Source organism: Wasmannia auropunctata, unplaced genomic scaffold, assembly GCF_000956235.1.
Source record: "Wasmannia auropunctata unplaced genomic scaffold, wasmannia.A_1.0 LD335986.1, whole genome shotgun sequence".
NCBI lineage: Eukaryota > Metazoa > Arthropoda > Insecta > Hymenoptera > Formicidae > Wasmannia > Wasmannia auropunctata.
The window spans coordinates 1,192,813-1,197,982 of record NW_012026904.1 but is presented as its reverse complement, the minus strand read 5'-3'; positions in this window follow the sequence as shown (position 1 = coordinate 1,197,982).

Genomic DNA, 5,170 nt, shown 5'->3' with positions numbered 1-5,170 from the left:
TTCAGGATACATGGTCTTCTTTTATAAAGAGGAATGAGGCAGACACGGGGAGAGGGAGGGGAACGGATCTTTATCCACAGAAGAACTATTATTACATACATTTTTATAAATTTTATACTAGCCTTTTTATTCGATTTATTTTAAAATATCTACCGCATCCCTTTCGCATGCTCGTGTTGCACAGCACCGCTCTCTAAATCGTAAAAGGAAGAAATAAAGAGAGAGAAAAAATGTAATTTGCCATTTTTCGCATCGAATTGTTATTTTTATTGGCGATGCAGACACGCTTGTTACAAATAAGGTACCGCACACGTTCAGTCTTGCACTATATAAATGAGCGGTCAGACAGTTTTTGACCTCTCTCATTATTTCGTCTAAAATTAATTCTACTTCGGAAGGCGCGAGCGTTCCCGATTCTGCACCACCAAACAACATGTTTGTTTCGACCGTCTGCGTCGATTAATGACGGGGGACTCGGGCGTATGAATGGCGTAGGCGATATATTGAAAGGACGGAGGTCTCCGCTGTCTACGAAGACTTCCGTGCAATCTTCCAATCGTTGTTGCGGCTGGCATTTACACGGATGCAGACACATGCGTGAGCGTGTGTGCGCGCGCGCGCACGCGGGATATCTCGCGAAAGGAACGCGGACGAAAATTGATTCGATCATCGTCGCCGAGGCGGACGAACGCGCGATAGGTCGCTCTATAAATAGTGGCACCGATGATGGAAGGCTTTAAATGAGATGATATGGCCTCTGATCGACCCAATCAATGCCTCCACTAAATCATCGTCTAAACTGACGGCCGCAACACCGTCGGCTAATATACACACGCCATGGAACGCTGGTGGGCGACCGGAAGAAGCCACTCATCCAGCGATTGCCGATGTATAGCGTCTTTATGAGGCCACGTTACCATGAGTGCTCGTCTATGCGAACCCGTCGTCGCGCATTGTTAGATAGACGCTTTGCTTTTCGATTTTGCGGGAATAACTTTGACAGTAAAACGGACTACACGTTCTTTATAGATACAGGGCACTATTAATATTAACTTGCAACAAAAATAATAAAAAAATTTACATATTTTATTTTGTAATTTTACATATTTCAGGATTAATATAATATAATAAGTAAAAAAAAGATTATTTTATTGATTTACTTTTTCTAATTTGCATATAAATATTAAAATCTTATTGTTTAATATACAATTAATCAGTAAATGATTTAAGTAGAAAAAATATTTATTATGAAGTAAAATAATTTAATGTCTTCTTTCTCTTATAGATCTTTTAATTTATTTCAAAGTAATTGATTAAATTAAAGATAATATTTATAATTAACATTATTTCTCATCGTCTCATTCTTATGATTAAATTAATAGTTAATAAATTTTTCGATAAAAACACAGACACACATACGTACACTTTACCCGTATAGCGCAGCTTGTTAAATCCAGGAAGTACATTATTTTAAAAGGTTCCGGTTATAATTCGATGCGCGGTATGCAGTCTGTTGATATGAAACGAAAAGTGCGTTGCACGCGTGACTGCATCGTCACGCATAGCGTCCGCTGTGACAGATTCCGATTGAAAAAAAGAGAAAAAAAAGAGATGATAATTAGTGCCGTGGTTCACCTGTCGACATTGATGTGTGGCTACGAAATATTCGTTCAACTGCTCGAATGTTTACGTGCGCGAGAAATTGGAGAGAAGAGAAATACGGAAATTCTGTTTGCCGTACACCTGCATCATGACGACACGTCAAGTTAATTAAATTTGTTCTCGATAATTACCTAAAAAATGGAATCTTTAACCGTATTCAATAATCCCGCGCGTAACCGTCGAAATGCGTTTGATCTCTGTTGCAGGCGTTTCGTAACTTATAAAACGTAGCATTTTATGATGATACAAGTTTTATTTAATCATCGATTTATAATATAATTCATATATTTATATTATATTACAATATATTATGTAAATTATTTACTAATTCTAAGTTGTTATATATATATATATATATATATATATATATATATAGGTATATATATACAATTTAATTATATAAATAATTTATTAATGTTTTTATTATAATATATGAGAAAAGTTGTGTGTGTGTGTGTGTGTGGGTGTGCGCGCGTGCGCGCGCGCGCATGATTTATTAAAGAAATAAATGATTGATTGCAGAAAACTATGAAAAATAATTAAAATTATAGAAACTGCTTAAACATTAATTGAAAAGATAAATTTTTATGGTATAAATACATAACAACAGAGAGAAATACATTTATAAAGTCAGAATTACTAATATTATTAAATTGATTGCGGAACATAGAATCATACATACGCATATTGATTGTGGAATATAGAATCGTATTTATCGCATCAAGTTATGTAAACGTATAAACGTATAAACGTCACGCAAATTATGAAACGTGGCAATCTCACAATTGATTGGTGATTGTAAGACGACCGGGCGAATCTTAACGCACTATTGGCCGTTCGCGTCTTAATGGTCGGTGCCGGGCAATCGGGTATCGACTTTTCCATTAGCTACAAAAGTTGTGGTCACCGTAACGACGAAATTGGCTATACCGAAAGGACATCGCACGCCCGGTGATGTCGTTGGTGTCGGAGGAAATGCTCGGATAGCGATGGGGTGACGAAGGGGGTGGCACGCGGAGACGGGTGGCGTGGTGGTTGGAGAGGGTGGTAAGGGGGAGGGAAGGGGTGACATTAATTCTCATAACATTTTACGAGGCGGTATCTGACCTGTGTCAAGTCCTTCCGACGCCCAGGAGTACGGTTTAGGAGTCATAACTCCCAATCACCCTAAGACATGCAGTCGCGAGCAATTCAGCCGGCACCAGGGTGGTGGCCGTTCTCTCTTGAATAGCGCGAGCTTACCGAAGGCATGTGGCTGTCCGTCTCTTTCACTTCCTCTTTTCTCACTTCGCGCGGCGGCTATCTTGGCATATCGCTGTCTTATTAAATCTTGTAGACTTTCGGTAATGAATTGTCCTCCTGAATTCCTAGCTACAAATTTTGCTGAAATTTCAGCGTCGCATGCTATCCGAGAATTCATCTATGGATTGACGTGTAGAAAAAGTAAATATAGTAAGTGAATAAAATATATCACATTAGCTTTAAATTTTCTTCATTGCAGTTGTCTTCATGAGAACGTTAAACAATGCTATACTTTTTGTATCAGCAGAAAGAATCTCATTATTAGTAATTCTAAATAGAAGGAAGGTTGTGATTATTTGAATTGTACAATCGTCGCCGCTAATTAATACAACTCTCAGTGTTTCGATACAGTAGTTTCGATACAGTAGTTTCGACAGTAAATACGTAGTGATAACCACGAAGAATTTTTTGTCCTTATAATTATTGCGTGACTTCCAATTCAATTGAAATCGACGAAATATAAGCGCGCTGACGCTTCGCGCTTGAAACGCGACAAAGGTGGGGAGAACCGCAGAGTTTGGTAGAACGCGCCTCGTTAAGAGAAACGGAGGAACATAGGGGATGCAGTAAGGGAGGCCCGGAGGTGTACGTCGTCGTTAAACCGTACCGGGGATATCGCCGTTCAATTTCGCTCCCCGCGTTTTAAAAAAAAGAAAAAGGCAGAAAACCGTTCCCGCCGCTCGTCGTATCGGCCGACCGGAGTTCTTTTTGATCTCGCTAAAGAATTCATTAAGTTTTGCGGGCGCGGTTAGGTATTAATGCGCGGGGGTGGGAAATGCGCGCGGCGCGTTTTATGCTCGCCCGAGCGCGAGTCAGGCCGGAGAGAAGAGGCAGGTGGAGGCGGTGGATCTCTCTTTTCTCTGCCTCCCTTTTGTCTGCCCTCCTATTGCTGCTGGCGTCGTTTCTTGTACCTTTTGCGCGATGCTTGACTATCGATGGCTCTTTAATATTCGCGCGTGGAAGGCTTGCCATTTCCTCGGTCGATTTTCTCTGTGATAAACTTGAAGAAAAAAAAGAGAAAAGATTCGCGTCACAGTCGCTCGATAAATCTAGCGGTTGATACGTTTTACAGAGCGTGCATATATTTCCGCGTAAATATTACAACTTCTATTTGAGTGATACATCTGCAGGTATTTACAAGGTTATAAACATTAATTCTGAGATTGATGACGCAAACTCCCTAAGAACGTACGTCGTATCTCGTGTTTCTACAAAACATGATGTACTAAATTTTTCTTCACCTAGCACGTTTAATAGAGGGGGAGATCGGGATGGAGGTGGCCTGGAAAATACTAGCCGGACGATAGAGATCGGCTAGAAGGCGGACGAGGTCACCCCCGCGTTGGTGGAGTGCATTTGGCCATCAAATAACATCGGCAGTGCCTATAACCGGCTTACGTCCCGACATAAAGTCGGCTTGGCCTTCTCTTCCTTCCACGGTCTATCCTGGCCACGCTGCCATCTCGAACCACTAACTCGTGATCAAGTCGCCTAACCATCGTCGAACTACCGCCGTATCAGGAGTTGCTGCTCTTGGGAGGCTTAAGCCCGCGATATCAGTTGATTGGGTCTAGCAAGTATTGCCGGAAAGAAAATTCCTTCGGCCTCAACATTCTCTAAGAAGCTCTGCGATTTTATAAATTTTTGTTATAAAAAAAATGAGAAACAAGAAGAAACGCTAATTTGATCTAAATAATATGTATTTTCAAATGTTATTCTCAATATAGTTTTAAAACAATTAAATACTCTAAGAATGTAATATTTAATCAAAGTATGAAACAATTTATATACATTTTAAAATATATAATATTTTTATTTTTCTGAAAATATCTGAACAAAAAATTGCGTTTTTCATGAATATAAGTTAACATGTATCTTAATTTTTAATGTAAAACGCACAAAAAAGTGTCTCGATAATGCGGATATGACTGCTGTTACGATGAGAATTCCCTCGTTTAATACGCCAGTTCGGGACACCCGCTACCAAGACTATCCTCCGGCACTTTCGGTTTCCCCGATATTTCCAATTAAACTTTCTGCGCTGTATACCGGGCGATACTCTTTCCCGGATTAGCGAAAATACGCTACGTTTGCGGCGGCCTTGCTGATACGGGGAGGTGGTCCCACATTCAAGGAGGGGACCAATAACTTGCCAATATCGGCATTACTGGCGCACTGAGCGCAATATAAACGTTTATGACCCAAT